Below are 17,819 nucleotides of genomic sequence, written 5' to 3'. Positions count from 1 at the left end.
AATGTAATGAACCTAACCAGAAATAATAATTTACTGAAGAGCATTAATCAGTAATTTTGAATAGAGTTTGAACTTAAGTGCTTAGCCAAGTAACAGAATGGCAGTGTGGGTACTTTAGCCAGCAGAGGTAAAAGCAACTGGTTTTGCGAACATAAGAACTAATGAAGCCTACTTCTTGGTACCTCTCATGGGAATTAATTGGTATCTAGTACAGCTGAGTATCTAGACTTTTTGCTTGGTTGTGGTACTCTGCCGAAGTCTTATTTTCACACAATATGTAAGGACTTAATATTTTTGAGATGCTCTCCTTTTGTCTGGTGAGGCTGCAAATGGCAAACAAGTTAAAAAGTTGCTAGAGGGGAGCAGACATACTCGTGACCATGTACAATTTACCGCAGAAAAACTAACTAACATTTCATCAGATCAGAAGGTACAATGTAAGGAACAAATCGTCCTCAGGAAAGCAAGAAAAAAAAAGAGATAATTTGTAACTGGGGTTACTGAAAATACAAGTAGTAGAAAATGACTGCCGGTGTGACCAAAATCTTGCAAGTAGTACTTACGGTCTAGTAAAGCAACTGCTCTTTGTGGTTAATGTGGGATACAGTTTCCTGAACATATACTATGGGAAGTGACATTTTGATAAGAAAAGAGATACTGAGAACATTGAAGCAACTGGGTGAGCAGTGACACTTAGGAGGATATTGCTAATGAATGACTGTGAACAAAATTTTTGACTGTAAATGGACTGTAAAATTAATTACTTCTCTTTTCATTGGCACACAGCTGCCAGCATTTCATATTTGGTGTGTTCAGTACCTGCTTGTATGCTCTTCTGTGCAAGAAGGCTCTCTTGCAGGATTAAAATATGCACACAGAGGTGCACATGCCCATAGCAGTATAACTTTTTGCTGATCTCTAGCCTATTATGTGAACTTGTTATTCAGAGGTTTCTGTTGATCTCCTGTAGTATCAGGAAGACGTTTTCCTCCTGGTCCACAGATAACTCTAAACTGAAGAGGAATATTAGGTAAAAGGGGCTTTTTTCTCCTAGTGATCAGAGAATCTTTTTTTTTTTTTAATACTCCTACCCAATGTCTCTGATTACATACTTAAAATCTGATCATCATGCATGTTCTTGGAGCAAGCAGCCTTTCAGGTCAAGTTAGCAGAAAGCAGCAGGCATGGTTTTCCTACTGGGAAGACAATTCAGGTACAGGCTGTGTGATCCATATTGAAGAAGCTGGGGACAGCTTGGCATGACTTATACTAGAGACAGTAATACTTAATTTGATTTAAATTTGCCAGAGTGACAGTTGTAGCAAGTGATATGACGGTCCCTTCTGATGTAAAATGTAATGAAAATTGTAGCAAATTTTTAAAATGTCATTTTGGGAAAGATGGTGGAGAGAAAAAGAAACAATGTGAGTAGGTGAATGTGCCTGGGAATGGCTTGTAATTTTTTAATCTGCTCAGGTGTTTTAGAGCTACCTGTTTGGTACATTGAAAGGGTATGCAGTAAGCCACAAGAAGACCAATATCATTATTTTTGTTTGTAGGAGGAAAAGATACAGGGCAGAAAAACAATGTAGCAATGAGGAAGAAGCAAGTTTGTAAGGCAAGGCAAAGAACAAAAGCCAGAAAAAGCAGAAGGAATAAAACTAGAAGTTACATAATAAAGGCAAAAGGTATGAGACAGAGCCCACAGCAGTCAGTTGGAGTCTTTCCACTTGGATCAGGCTTATTTAAAACAGAAAACAAAAAATCCTCCCTCTTGGCAAGAATCACATTTGCCCCTACTCCAAACTCTCCTAATTGTCTGCTTGTTGAGACTACAGCTAAACTAAATTTAAATTTTACTGTATATCATAAATTGTTGTACTAGAAGAATGCAACATATTAATGAGCCCTGCTCAGAAAATAAATGCATATTTTTACTGTGCATTTTGTTTCCATAAATACCTTTGCGTTACTGCAGTCACAGCTGTTTCCCTGGCCTGATTCATGCAGTAGCACAGTGACTCTGCTTTTTGACAGAAAGAAACACATCCAAGGTGATGAGCAGAAGTAGCAATGGAACAATTACACAGGAAGAGGATTCAGTCTCTAGTCTCCTAAATTCTAAAAGAACTGTAAGTATGTGACCTGTCTGTAGCAGACAGAAGAGATGCTGATTAAAAGAGGCATTATTAATATGAAAGAATGAGTGACACCTGCTTAAAGCAACCATGAATGTAGCCCTATATTTTTCACTTCCTATATCATAGCTGAATAAGTCATTTTAAGTCCCCCTTCACCTGTGCTGAATTCAATGCTATGGTTTTCCGTGTTTAAGCTGTGTGTTCTGTTGACAAATTTATTTCCATATACAGTTTGTCATATTTTCATTTAGAGAATTTGTCATAAAGTCATCTGTTACGCTGCTTATAGGCTATGACATTTCTTGTATGAAAAAAAGGTATAAAGAATAATTGAAGGCTTGGAGGGTTCAACCTTATTCTGTTGATGTTCCTGAGCTGTGTTATTCATATGTTGATCATTCTAACTGAATTGCAGCTGTCCATTAGATTATGTATATTTCTCATAAATGAGTGAGTTTCAGTTGGTCATTAAGTGAAAGCCCATTCTCCAACTAGGAGAGAAAAGTATTTTGATGACTTCATACATTGCAATGAAAAGATGTAGGGAATTCTCAGGATATGTTAGAAAAGAATATGTTTAAAACTCCCTAAGATAGTCTAAGATTTTCAATAGAAAACTTTTGCCTTTAAAATTTAAGGTTTATGATTGTCCAGATTATATTTTTTTCAGGCATGGTGAGCGCGCTAAGCACATTGCTAGCCAGTGGGAAAATATATATCCACCAGCAGACTTTCTGTTCAAAAATGTGCCATGGGTGAACTTAGGGAAAAGAGGGTGATGAACAGGTTTTGCTGTTTGTTTTCTGAATTATCAAGCTGACACCCGAACTGCTGATCAGCTTTCTGGTTTTCAGTGGGGTTACAGGCAGTACAGAGAATCAACATCCAGCCATTTGCATGTGTCAACCAAAATTCACTAACCACTTATGGAAAACCAGATCAGATGTTTTGGGAAAAGGGGCAGAAAAGAGAACACCTAAACAACTGCATTGGTTGCGGTGGTGTTCCGCTTACAGCGAGTTGAATCTGCAGCAAAGAAAGGTGTGTCTGAGTTGGTTATTCTTAAGGAGTATTTCTCTCTCTCTATTTATTTATCTATTTAAACAATACTTTTGTGGCAGTAGACACCTGTTACTAGGTTTGTTCATTCTTATATAAACTTAGAATACTTATATACTTATACAAACTTAGAATATTCTTATATAAACTTAGAACATTTTCTAAATAATGGATGATAGCAGCCATTTGTTGGAGAGGCATTCAGAAGGTTGGAATTATCCAGAATATAAGGGACAAAAGAACTTGAGCCAGGTGAAGCATGCCAAGTTGAGACAAAGCTAAAGTTGAAGTTAAGTTTGGTCTAAATTGCTAAGATAAAATGTAGGTTATCTATTATAAAGTCTAGGTCAAAAGCTTGTTCTGCTTGCTCTCAGCTGATTAGTATCGACCTCCCCAATGAGTCACTCAAATAGCATTTGGCCTCTGGATCAGTGGTATAGCCCAATAGTCTGGGATTTGTTACAGCATTGCTTGGATTCTGTGGGTCTTACTGCAGATTTTGCCAGGTCTGACTCGGCTAAATTGATCCCTGTGAGTGTAATTACAGCTGAGAATGTAGCAAACTCCTCAGAGCAAGATTTTGCATCTGGTGATTAGATTTTGCATAAACTGTGAAGATTGTTTGGAATTTAAGTAAAGCCTTTTGTCACATCACTGTGCACCAGCACAGGAATGCATGAATTTTTCTCCTACGGTACGAGAGGCTCAGGAGGAAAGAGCAAACATCTCTTTGTGCACCTGTAACCGTTACTTGTAATGTGTATTCTTGGAGGGACAATCGGAAACTAGCCTTAAAAGATCTTTAAACTGGAAGTCATGCCCTCCAGATGGATTGAGAGCAACTGATAGAGCTCAAATAGTGCAAAACACGGGCTGGTTACAGATAAAGACTACAAACCAGGATCAGTATTATTTCAATTATCTCCGATAAAAATAAAACCCCCTTTAGAGTGGCAGCAAGAGATTGAGGCTTAGTCAGCCATTCCCGGCACTTACCATCATACCTGCTACTGAAATCAGCAAGAAGAATGAGAAGGAGAAGGTACTTTCTTGCCACTGTACTGCCTGCTCTTTTCCAGAAACTTCAATTTTTTAGCAAAAGGTGAAAGCATCAAAATGGTCTCTAGCCTACAATTGCATTTGGGAAAACTGTACAGGCTGCAGCAAAAGTAGTGATATTAAATGAGCTATCTGAATTGGAAAAATTGCTCATCAGAAGTTCTAGAGTTTTGTTTGGTTGTTTAAAAAAGAAGAACCTGTATTAGTCATAAATTAGGATGTTCTTAAGCTTGGAGAATGTGCAAATGTGAACAGAAATAGCAGTGCAATTATTAGGTTGTCCTGGTGGATCATACTTTACTGTGAGTGACATAGCAGCTTTCCAGAATCAACCTGGAATGTTCATATCAAGTCAGCCACCATCCATACCTGTTTACCCCAAATGTGATGTCTGAACTAGCCTTGCTTTACCTTCACACTTTCTAATATAATAATATTTTGTATTTTCCACATTAGAAAAGAAAACAAATTGTCCAAGGAGCAGCAGAATGCACAATGCCTCATTTCCTGGAGATTTGTTTCCTTTGTTTCCCAAACCTCTCTCCCACATCTGCTCCAATAGCCTCCCACTATCTACTGAGTATTGCCATCATCCCTGTGGGGTGTTCAGCGAATGTGTACTGTCTGCTCCGTGCAGAGTGGTGAGGCTGGCATGTTCTGGCATGGCTGGGCAGCACATACTTGCCTATTAGTCACCCTCATGGCAAATTAAAGAACTGAGCCCTCCCTAATGAACTTTGTATCTTTGGTTATAAATAAATACCACTCACATTTGTTTAATATACAGCTTGTACTGTAGCCTTCAGAGACTTTTATATACCCAATCATTCCAGAAATAAGTTAAAGAAGCTTCACTTAGCTGTATTTAAAATAATTTAAAACCTGAAAGCACCTGCAGGAAATAGGCAGACATGTAGCTAGTATTGTTATAAAAAACTATTAAGTTCTAGAGCTTTCCATGTAGGAGGCTTTTTTCAGCACAGAGCACTTGCTTAGGGATCCCTTGCAGCTAGTTTCAGACTGACTGTAGTATAGGAGCAAGACAGCAAATAAGATGAGTACTATCCTCTTCAAAATTACAAATTTCAGTAAACCAGAACTGATCAGATGCCAGAACTCACTCATGCTTATGTCTTTGCAAGTCATTCTGGGGGCATATCCTGCAGCACAAGCTCACTTTTTCCCAGCCTCTGGAGACTACTTCTGCCAAGGAGAAACACACACAAGCGAGATGTGACTTCTTGGTGTAGAGACAAATTCTTGGATGTACCAGCTAGTGCTAGGAATATAACTTGAGGTTGCTGTTTTCATGAAGTAAACTTTATTTCTGTTTCTCTGTAAGCCTATTTCACTTTTCAGTGATACTTTTAGCAGTTGAAGAAATGTAACTTAACCATAGGACCTTGGTACATTCTTTACTCTATATACATTAGGAAAGTGAATTTCAGTGTTAAAATGTTCTGTGTTTTATTGATTAATCTTTGGAGCTTGATGATATGAGTAGGATGTGGACAGATCTGAGTGGAGTTGGCCTAAAACTCACTGTATTTCATGACTCCTTTGAGATAAATAATGAACATTCTCCTGCATGTTTTCTGTCTGGTTAGATTTTTGTGCATGACTGTAAAGAGTGTATTTGAATACTTCTTTTTTAAGTTGTGGATTTTTAAAGTATTCTGCAATAAGCCTTTTTTGCCAGCTCTGCTTCGATTTCCCACAGGTATGTCTTTCCCTCCTACTGGAGCAGAACACTTTCAAGAGTGGTTCATTTTACCATTTGTTTAAATAACCCTTAGGGGTTTGGTTGGCTGGTTTTGTTGTTTGGGTTGGTTTTTGTGTGTGTGTGGGCGGGTGGTTTTGTTTTTTAATTCTTTTGTGTATTTCTCTGTAATAGTTTCAGAAATTTCTATTAAAGAAATTATTTTGGACTGAGAAGATTTATACCTGGTTGCACTTACTAGCAAGTAAAACCCATTTTTTTGCAAGACTTCTCAAACTGAAAGAGCAATTGCTTCATTTATTTGAAGTAGCTAGGCATGCTAACTCTTATTCAGGTGCAGCCTAACTTAAGAAAACACTTGGCTGTTCTGAACATTCAGTGCAGCAATATATATGCTTACTGTATTAGTAATCTTGTCATGTTCCCCTCCCCCCGCCCCCGAATGAGGGGGATGGGGATACGTATTTGGTAATCAAAAAAATAGTCTGTGACATAGAAAGGTGTGATTTCTTTTGCTTGATGTGACACAGCAAAAGCAGGTGGAGCAGGCACCTCTTTCCCAGAAAAAAAGGTGGTTTATTTGTCTGTTGTTCTCTCTAATAGAGGACATTTATTGCCCCTGTTGAAATCTGCAGACAAACTGGAAGCAACGTCTTTGACTAATGCATGTAATTAATATTTGCTGTGATGAAATATGTAAATATAAAAAATGAAAGATATTATGGGTGTGTGTATCAAGCAGTCTGAACTGGGCAGGAACGAAGGCTAAGTCCAAAAGCCAGTGGAGCTGGAGAGTGGGAGCCAGAGATGTTTGATTTGAATGGAAACCAGAATACGCCTGTTTGTTAAGAGCCTGTTTGCAGAAGATTTTTGTGGGGCGTTGAGTTGTCAGCTGCCAGTTCCACCTGGCAGGTATAAAAAAGCGCCTTCCTCTGGGGAGCAGATAGTAATAATTCACCTTACAATTTAAGTATCCTGTAGGTGTGGTGGTCATGATAGTGTACCCTGTAGATTATGAGGAGAGACTTTCTTTGCCGTGGAAGCGTGCCGTCATCCTGATAAAAAGTTTTATGTTTTGTAGATATAGAAAATGGGTTGTATGGAAGGGTTGTTATTCATTATTGATAATTTGTATGACTGTGAACTTCAAGGCTGCTCCTTTTTTCCTCCGATTAGTCAAGCTGGTCAAGTTTAAGATTAAATCCAGGAAGACTGACATTTAAAATAGCAAGTTAAAAAAAAAAAAAAGGGAGTTCAAGCAGAATCCACCAACATTGCACATGCTAAAGTTACTCAGTTTTGGGGGGCCTTCAGGTTCCCTTCCCTGGCTTTGTATGGAATGGAGGTGGGTGCCAAGTTCTGTATGTTACACAGTTAAGAATAGAAGACTGGCATTCAGAGCGTGGGTGGGTCCCAGCTTCACAAGCTGTCAGATGCCTGCCATTTGTCTGACATCTGACTTTCTGTATCAGAATTAAAGTTTTTGTTTTTCATCAGTTAAGATGCTGACTTCATTTGCCTATATGTTAAATTTTATAATAAGCACTGGTGTACTTTCTTCCATGCTCTCCTTCCTTCTTCACATTCCACCTTGAAACTCTTTTGCCCACAAAAAAAAAATGTACCCGTGGTGAGGACTGGTGCACTGTAATTGATAGGATGGTGCCGTTTCCTAGTACTCCTTGACTGTCTGTATGCGGTCCTCTATGCTGACCTACAGTACGAGTTCCTTTGCAGGGGGAGCCCATCTTTTTTTGTGATTGTATAGTTCCGGTTGTTCATAGCTACTACAGCAATAGGAGTGAGAAATAACTGAACGGGGTAATGCCAGCAACAGAATCTGCCTTGTGTTGTTGCTTCTCTGTTTTCTACATGAAATTCATAAGCACAGTTCCTATAATGGCTCCAAGATAGTATCGAGTGGCATGTAGAGGTGGATCATACCAACCAGAGCTTTCTTGGTTTCAGTAAAACCTTACTGATTTACCTCTGCAGAATCGCTGACCATAGGTCTGTAGCCTTCAAATTGTGTTAGCTGTTTTGGAATGTACCCACCTGTGGAATCTAAGAGAAAACTACTATTAAGTCTTTCTTTAGGGTAAAGACTTACAATTCTGATGCTTTTTCCTCAAAGTTCTTACTATGTATTTCTCTAACACAAGATCATACAAACTCATTTGTTAGTGGTGAAATTTTCATTGACTTCCATTTGTGACGTCATTCTTTATATTTCTAATTTTATCAGGCCATTATTTTCTTTGTAATCTGTTTTACAAATTGTGCCATTATCTGTTGCCAATAGGTGAAAAGTAGCGTTGGGAAGGTCAAGTTACACTGCACTGTGAGACTTAAATGCAGGTGTACAGGAAGATGGTAATATGAACCTACAGCACCTATCACAGCACATTAACTGAGCTAGTCAAGTGCTAAGCCTGATGTTGAAAAGAAGATATCTTATTTCAAGATCCTGTTTGCTTTACTCATGACTGGCTACTAAAATGGCATGAATGTTAATTTAGAAAAACAGCCTGTGAACCTTTTGCATGCTAGTACATTTGGAACAAAATATTTTATTAATGGAAAGGTATTTGGACTTTGGGATGGAGCAGAGAAGGATGGGGATGCAGGGAACAGATAGGCAAGGAAAGGTGATTAGAGTTAGGGAATTTTATGTGCTTAGGCAGGTGAACATGATCCAAACAAAATTTCGTTTGCTCAAACCCAAATATGCATTACTGAATTGATTTAATTGTTCCTAATTACATTTTTACAAAATCTAAGGGTAAATTGGAATGTGGGCATCATGTGGAAGTTACCAAAAGAATACCAGGTAGCAGAGAGTTCCTAACTCCGAGAACTTGCTCTGCATGGGGAGGACAGGTGGTAAGAACTAAGAAAAGAAGTAGAACATTCCCATGTCTGAGATTAATGTTACCCTAGCAAACATGGTGCATCCAACAGGATCCTGGGGGAGGGTTGGTTGTTGTTTGAGAGGGAAAAATACTGAGACGTTAAAGGGATTGTGGGAGCCAAAGAAGTAGCATCTGACAAGTTCACATGCAGTGAAGCTGAGGAGAAACTTAGGTTGATGGCACTGTGCTTAGTTAATCCAAACAAAAGTATTAATGAGCATTTACCATTCCATTAGACAAATAGACCCATCAGGCCCATCAGTGACCTGGCTGGAGGGTCTTGCTATGACAAAAAGGTAAGACAGGTGTTTGTCTGCTTATTCTAGAAGTCCATGGTGTTCCTCATCATAATTTCATCTCACAAATTAGAGCAGCCTAGAGGTGGTGGGTTAGCCCCACAAGCAGAGCTGAGTCCATGTTTTGAATCCCTGTTTATGGAGGTCCTCCACTTGTAGTATCCAAGTATAGACCATCTAAGGCCGTTTCTCCATAGTAGGCTGCAATTTCCCCTTGGATTAATGAAGAACAGAAGAAGAGGATAGAGCAGCATGACGCTAATGCAGTGACAGAAATGCACTGAGGGACGTCAGGAAAAGTGTAGGATCTTGGTCTCTGTGAAAGCAGGTAAGGCTCTGAAGTTTTATTTCTGCAAGAGGGGAAATGATGTTTGCATCTCCACCTGGAAGACCATTCCATTCTTGCCCCATGGAGAAAAATTGCACAGAGGTCAAGTAAAAAAAAAAAATTCCTTTGCATGCTTGGAGTGTCTTTCTTCAGATGGGTCTGCGCACTTTCAACTTTGCTTCTTCCCAGGATCCTATAGTGAAGGAGCGGTGTATCTTAAGGCATAGCAAACTTTGCCTTCAGTGAACAAATGTTTAATGATTCACAGCATTTTGAAAGCAAATATCTCCGCTGCCACCTTCACGTCGTCTTTCAAAGCAGCCGCTCCAGGCTCTCCCTTCAGCCCTCCCCTGCCCTCTTGCCTGAGTTTTATCAATAATTTCTGTTATTACAGAATGCAGTTACTCTGCTGCTAAATAAGCAGACAAAAGCTGGCTGATACAGTTTAAATGAATCAGCCTATTTGACAATTAACCTGCCCGGCTGACACAAGTTAATTGTCAAAAAAGCTGATACACTTAAACTGTCAACCACCTTTTATTTGCCTATTCAGTGAATGTGAGCTTGCCTTTGTAGAACTGTTGTTACTGATAAGGAACGCTGCATTTCCAGTAGTTTTTAGTGGTGGTATATGAGTAGCACTATGCAGTTGGGAGGTATCTGGGAGTGTTCCTCTTCAGTTCTGCTCCCTCCTGTTTTAATGTTTCCTTGGTTTTAAGAATCATCTTTTTTCACTACCAGAATTTATTCCCCTCTATGCTGTGGTCACTTTCTCTTTCCAAAACAGGGCTTGTGTTTGTTTCTTTCAGGTCCTCTTTGTATTTGATTGAAATGCCCTACTGAGGAAAAAGGAAAAGGAGGGAAAGCTTGTCATTGATACATCCTCTTTGTTGTCAGTAGAGCACAACATTATTCAGAGCACAATCTTAAAAACTATTCTTCCTTTCTCTAGCTATCCATAGCTATTTTGTTCACATCATTCAAAAGCCAGTGTATAAATACTATCTTTGAGTTTGTATAGTATATAATAGCTCAGGCTTAAACATAGTTTGTATATATTCCTAAGGTATGAGTTTGTATGTGGTGGTTTTATGTGTATGTATGTGTGTGTGTATATTTGTGTATTAAAGTATTTCTATAAACAGACACTGATAAACATTTTAGCATGGATCTACACAAGTTTTCGAACTGATGGTAAAGTATTCATTTTGACCTACAGATAAATACACGTGCCAAGGTGTGTCTGGGAATGTTTCCCATCCCACACTAGCATATACTGCCAAAGGAGGAGCTTGACTTAAGGCGTTATTGGGATAAGAAGAGAGAGAAGGTGGCAGGTGAAGTATTTTACCTTTTTTTTTTTTTTTGCTACCAGGATCTGTAAAATATCTGAGCATCCTGGACTGATTGTAGAGCAGGCCCTTCTGCTCACCCCCATGACTGTGAGAAGCAGGATTTTTAGTGGGGGTTGCCAGTGGCACTGTGGGAGCTACAGGGAGTAAGAGGGTCTGTTTATTTTGTGTTGTAACTGAATTATCTGATTTGGTCTGAGGAGGATTTATTATTTTGTTTGTGTATTATGTGTAGCTTTTAAAAGATTATCAATGATGCCTACAGCATTGAAAGGTGGATTTTAAATCATGTTATCTAGTAAATAAAATCCAATTAAGTTATGTAAGAAATATGTACACACAAGTTATAATCAGGAAAGTCTTTCATATTTTTTGTATATTTGAACAGATTTATGATGCTAAGTTTATCTGCCTGAGTGTAAAGCTATGTGTTTTTATTTTGTATAATGTGCTTATTTACAGTGTCTGGTGGACCATGAAAATTGGAAGGAAAACATTTAATGTAAATGAAGTGACCTTGGAAGGCGCCTGCATATTGAAATATGTAAAAGGGCTGTTTTCTTTTTCACCAAAGAAGCATATAATCATAAAAAGATAAGAGAACAGCATTTGGTATACAGAGTCAGTTCTGTTGTGTACTTAATCTAGAAGCGCTGGCAAACTTCTACTCAAGGAAAAGGTTAAAAAACAAGCATCAAGATTTGTGATACACAGAGCCAGCTGCTCAGGACTGCACATGTGAAGAACATTCCTTTCTAATCTTTGCAGGTGATCAGGTTGTTCCCTGACATGGGACCCTGGAAAGCTCGTATTACCTTAGGCTGGCTCAGCAGTGACTGTTCTTGGGTTGCCAACTGATCATCCAGCCCCTAAAAAAATCTTGCAATCCTTATGTGGTATATTCATGTTGTAGGGAATGTAATGTTACTATTATGAATCCCTCTTATGTTAAATTGGATGTCCTTTAGTTTGAAAGGTGATTCATTACTTCTAATTCCACAAAACAGAAGTCTGTTTTCATTAGGAACTTCATAATTTTCTGGAAATATAGGGGTTTTTTTCCCAGATGGAGAGATTGTACTGTTCTTTATTTTTTGCCCTAGGAAAATCTTGGGTTTTCACTGGCTTTGTTTTTGGTCTTTGCTCCCGTCGAGCATCTACTTCTTTTAAACTGAAATAATCGAAAGAACTCTAAATGTTTTCAATAGGCTTGTATATCAATATGTTTAATCCTTCTGGATAGAAACATTAGAGCTAGGAGGGAAGATTAGCTGTTTGGTACCAAAGGCAAAAGGGAACAACCTACTGTGTCTAACATAATTTACATAAATTATTGTGTTATTTATTCTTGATTCCACACAGTACTGTTTTGCTGCTTTACATGTTCTGGCTAGGTTAATATTTTGTACCAATGAGAAGACAAATACAACTTTTGTGCTTTGTTTCAGGGTTAGAGAGTCATCCGACTTAACAGGCAGGAAATTGTGAATTGAGAATGGTATCTAAGTTCGATGGGATGACATCCAGAGTTCCCTTCCAGCCAGAATTCTACTGTTGTTTTGAGGGAAGGGTATGGAGTTCTGTCCAAGAAGCCATGAAAGCCTCTCAGAATAAACAAGAACAACCCAATGGCAGCAGTTGAGCGGTCCTATTGTTCCGAATCCTTCATCTGGAGGACAGAAGTTTGTGGTTCATGGGTCTGGAGGATCTGATTTGGTCCATGGGATCCTATAGGCTTGGACTGGCGTGGGGCCAGGCTGAACTAGTGGCAGTTGCTGCAGCACAAAAGGGAGTTCTGTTGTCAAGCTCAAGAAGATGAGTTGTACTTGCCTGATGGTAATACTGAGTTGATTTGCAGGAAGGGTAGTCTGAGGTGTAGTTGTGCTACAGTGCAAAGAGTTAATGCTTTCTCTTACCCAAAGAAGCAGTACAAACCTGAACACCACAAACCAGGCAGCAATGGCAGAGTTCGTGTCACAGAAATTAATCATGTCAGAGCACACTGGAGCAGAACTGTGTGATATATACGTTGCTGGACTGAAACAGATGTGAAAAAAGAGCCACTGTGAGATAATGACTCAGTGGACCCATGGGTGCAATTTTTTTGTGCCTAAATTGTAGCTCAGTAAAACTAGATAGCATTAGGAATGCTGTTATGACCATACTTCTGCTACACAGTAGATTTTGCTCCTTTTATTGAGTGTATGGCTCATAAATGTGGACATTTAATAGAAATACAGTTGTGTGCCTTCCTTCCTCACTCCTCTTTTCCTTAAGTACTACCAGCTCGCAATTTTCTGGGGGCTGGATAAGGCAGAAATGTGGTAAATGTGATTAATAGACAAGCTAACCTAGTGAACTGTAATGCAAGATATGATTGGGAAAAGGAGAAAACTTCATTGGCCATGGACTACAGAGATTCTCCAGCTGAGGTAAACTGGTAGGTGTGGATAGTGAAGGTGTGGCTGTACTGCTTTTAGACCAAAGCTGGCCTGCTTAAGATACTTCAGATTATGCTGCATCCAACAATGTGGTTGACCCACAACCTAGATAAAGTCTCCAGAGACATTCTGAACAGCTGGCTGCCAAGGAAATGAGTGAGTCCATGCTCCCAATGATTCTCAGGATTTGTGAGTAAAGAGAAGGTGAACAGGGAGATGGTTTAGCTTTTCAAATCCAGAAGCACAATTCTGAGTTGGGGACTCCAGCCTTTTTCTTTTAGAAGAGTACCTCTAGTAGATTGCACCTCATCTTTATTGATCTAACACTTGTATGGACAATATTTATATGCTATATCTTTTATTCACCCACTATATTGTTTGTGTTTTTAATTGCTGAATTGCTGTTGTGTGACTGGGACAGATGAAGAAATCACAGCTGTAATCACAATTGGCACAGACTTTCACTGAGTTTCTGCTATATCTTGTGTTCCTTCCCCTTGAAGGTACAAAGCAGACTGTTGTGTAAGATGTGACACAGTAGTGTTACAGAGAACATGCAATCCCAATAGGATTGGGATAGGATAGACTTTCTTAAGCGTTGTGTGACCATAGCACCCATATAAACAATGCGTAGCTCTGGGAAGAGAGTTATTGCAGCAACATGGAGATTTGGGGCTGCTCAGACCTGTGAAAGCAGCCTGTAGGCAATACTCAGAAGGCTGTCATAAATGAGAACAGTTCCTAGCTGACTGTAACTAAGCACCAAAGAGTGATCTCTGGTTTTGTGCCAAAATAAAGCAGATACGGATTCAGATCACGCAAGAGAATGTGAAAAATCTATAAAAGACACTCATCACAGAAGGTCTGTACAGTAATACCTGCACATATCCCTGCACACTCAGCCAGTGTATTTAAAATGTCTCATCTTTTTTGAGAGACTACTTTAGTCTGATAGTCTTTTTTGAGAGACTATTTTGAGTACCTATACTGTCCAAAAAAAGACCCAAAAAGAACTACTGTTGCAGTCACGTGTTTTGTATTACTAGAAGGGTTTTTAATGGGGGCTGGTGTAGGCATAGGGATAAAAGGTCAGGTTCTTTTCTGCGGTATAACTGTCTGTATGATACTTAGACTGGAGAGTCATTTTGCGCTTCCTTAGACCTTGGCTGAGATCAGAGGGGACATCTGCTTTACTGGGAAGTGGCATAAAGTGCAGAGATGTGGCCTGACCTAGGAGGTTCACAAATACAGTTCAGCATTTCACAGACTTAGCAGCTCAGTTTTGAAGACAGCGTGTGCATAAATGAGCTTAGCACAGTTCATAAGCTAATAAACTCTGAGTCTTGCTACCCCACAGTAAGTGGGGCACAGAGCAGCACTAGTGCAGCTTTGTTGCTCTGTGGCCTGGAGCTGGTTCATCGTTCTTAGATTTGTATGCAACGTGCTGGCCCCACACCATGTTCAGCACAGTCAGAGCCTGTTGAGGTCTGTCTGCACCCATCAGTGCAGCATGATTTGGGAGGTTGTTTTCAGCGTCCTTTGAATGAGTCACAGATTTGTCTGGTTATTCTGCTTTTCAGAGCTCCTCTACTTAGTTTTTGGACTATAAGTGGGCTGTTCTTCAGGCTTGTGATTTACCAGCATTTGGTAAAGAATAAAATTGCTTTGTTCTAGAGAAAGTTGAGTTGAAGACACCTTATTGGATTCTGAAACAGTGACAAAAGTTGATTTAAACTATTGGGGTTAGTTTGGGGGTTGGTTTGGGTTTTGAGTGGGTTTTTTTCCTGGTCTTTCAACTTGATTATCAGATGTGTGAATGTGCCATTTTGGCAAGGTGTCATTTTCCAGTTCATTGCTTTGGAATGCCATGTGAGAAATGTGCATTCGCATTACAAACAGCTTTAATGGATAATTGGATAAGTGCAATTTAATGAGAGAAATGAAATTTTTTAAATCAGTGTTTATGTAATTCATCTGTCAAGAAATTACCTTTATGCTATAACATAACATTAAGGGAGACAAAATAAAATAATGAGATGAATAAATTATCGTGTACCGAACATTTGTGTTAGGTATGCTTATTCTTCTTTCCAGTTGTGGCTGTTAGTAATGCTTTTGCAAGAAAAGGAAATCCTGATGCAGTAAATGAATGTCGAATAGAAACTTCCATTTTCCTTCAGTCCAGATTTTGACAATGGCTTCTTTGCTAGGAGTGGCCAAGTTGTCTCCTGTCTAGGACTCAAAACCCCAATGCTCAGGTGCCCAAGTCCTGGTGTACACAACTTGATACACAGTGGAGAGTCCTGAGGACTTCTGTTGTTGCTAAAGATGTTATGCTGATATAGTCAGATCTCTACTTAAAAATAAGCTCTATGGTTCTCTGAAGCAACATGGAAAATATTCTTGGACTTCCTGGGGTTTAGAAAAAGGAGGAGACCTGTATTTGTTTTGCCTGACTTTGGTGATCTGGGCTGCTTACATTTAAAGATCGGAAAAAGACTTGTCAGTAGGCAGAAGGTTTTATCTGAGACAATGGTTGCGTGGAGCTGCCTGCCTCCATGGACTGGCAATGGGGAGGCTCTGGTAGAGGAAGGTATTTGTCAACCTACATGGTCACTTTTGGCTCTCAAAGTTAGGGGATGTCTTACATTTCTGTTTGATCCTAAGAACGTTCTGTCACTGCTGTTAATTAAACATTATTAACTCACCTCTTTTCCTAAAGCAATGCTTCCAGATTTATTTCTGTTTTGTATAATGGCAGTCCTTTTGGCCAGTGTTTTGGGATTTGTACTAGGGACTACAAAATGGAAAAGTGTGAACCAAAAAGCCAGCTTTCATACCTTAGAGATAGAGACAGACGTGTATTTATTACAGGCTGAGAGCAGAGTGGGTTTTGCAACAGCCTCTCTAGGGCTGTAATATAATATACTACCCCACTGTATATGAGACTGTTGAAAGTGCCCAGATTGCACCCTATAACTGTCCTGGAGTGAAACTCTCCTTTATGCAGTTACTGGTTGCAGTTCCCGACATGAACAACATGAGTTAGTTTGAGCTCAGACCTGCCATATGTAACTAAGAGCTTTACCAGACTGCATGTATTCTTCACAGGGTGGGCCCTGAAAGCCCTAAGTTGTGTTTGCATTCACAGGTGCACTGTCATTCTGCAATAAAAATCTGTATGTAATATAAACCAGTGCTTAATCTATCACCTTTTTTTCCCCCTCCAAGGAATTTTAACATCTCGTCTACTCTCAAGTACCTCACTGAGACCTGAGTTCACTACCCAGTGAATTAGTCTGTCTTTTGACTCTATGGCAACAAATAAGTCCTATTTATTCTAGCTGAGCATGTGTTTACATTTTAGGACACCTACATAGCACTGCTTACTTTTTTAATAAGAGTAGTGAAATTTTATTTATTTTGGAAAAAGAAAAGTATCTTGCTCAAGACTATTGATTAGGAGCTTTTTGGATATATTAATATGAATGCCTTTAGGGTTGGTTAACATAAACTTTCACCTTTACTGCTGACAAAATGTGGAGCTTTGGAGAAATACATAAAACCATTATATTGCTATTAAACAGTCTCTAGAAACAAAAGGGGAATTAACTGTTTTGTTTTTCACAGCCTATTTAGAAAAATGTCAAAATACTGTAATGCAAGTTATATCTTTCTCCATACAGAGCTGTTATTTGTAGTAAGGGCAGAATTATTTTTTGTTATTTTCAAAAATCTGTTAGAAGTTATTATCCTCTTTGTATCCCAGTTATTAGATGTGTTGCACATATCCAACACTTCTTTTGTGTTAATTTTTCAGTTTATACTAGTTAGTTGATTTTTAAGTTTTTGAAAGTAATTATAACCATGGTGGTTTTCTGCTGTGAATGGTTTTTTTTTTCTCTAAGGAAGAGAAACAAATAATTTAAATTTTAAAAGTTACACATTTGCAATTATAATTCCATAAACCCACTCATATGTTTTCTATCCAAACTATTCCAGGTTAGGGGTCAGAAAACTTCCTGAAGTTTCTCTGAAGAGCTTTCTACCCAACAGTAATGCTCAATTTGAGGTTGAGGAAAGGTGTGATTCCCTCTTTGCCAGTTTAAGCTCCTGCTGAATGCAGCGAGGTTGCAGACGTGGTAGCTCCCAAAGTTGGCTCCGGAAGCATAACTGTGCCTCAGCTCCTGCCCAGGCTCAGTGGATGGGTAAGAGCCTCCCACCGCCTTGGGGAGGAATCAAACATTGAGTGAAGTGTTTGTGATGCCTTGCTGTTGAAACACAGAGACCATAACACCATGACCGTAACGGTAGTGACTGCTGCAGTCGTGTAGCGCAACACTGCAGCATTAATTGGAAAGCATTAATTTCAGTGATAGTTCTGACAAAAGTCTCCATCCTGGTCTTCCTGCCTCTCCTAAACAGGCAGCACCAAGGGGAAAGAGTGCTTCTGACTCCTGTTGAGTGATTCAGCTTTTTTCGGTGTCTGTCCTCCAGTGCTATGTAGGCAG

The 17,819-nt window shown here is 39.2% G+C and overlaps 1 long non-coding RNA gene across 3 annotated transcripts; it reads left to right on the top strand.

Moving 5' to 3' along the window:
* The first annotated feature begins 1,007 nt into the window (after positions 1-1,007).
* LOC135311909 (uncharacterized) lies at positions 1,008-16,472 on the top strand. Of its 3 annotated transcripts, none has more exons than XR_010371453.1 (4): positions 1,008-2,132; positions 10,735-10,852; positions 11,330-11,635; positions 12,316-16,472. It is a non-coding gene; the product is annotated as an uncharacterized LOC135311909 (long non-coding RNA). The 3 variants fall into 3 exon arrangements; XR_010371452.1 differs by adding an exon at positions 9,385-9,515 and having other exon boundaries at positions 11,330-16,472; XR_010371451.1 differs by having other exon boundaries at positions 1,014-2,132; positions 11,330-16,472.
* Positions 16,473-17,819: the final 1,347 nt, after the last annotated feature.

Source organism: Phalacrocorax carbo, chromosome 2, assembly GCF_963921805.1.
Source record: "Phalacrocorax carbo chromosome 2, bPhaCar2.1, whole genome shotgun sequence".
Lineage (NCBI taxonomy): Eukaryota > Metazoa > Chordata > Aves > Suliformes > Phalacrocoracidae > Phalacrocorax > Phalacrocorax carbo.
Note: the sequence above shows the minus strand (reverse complement) of the source record. Positions and strands in the feature narration are given on the sequence as shown.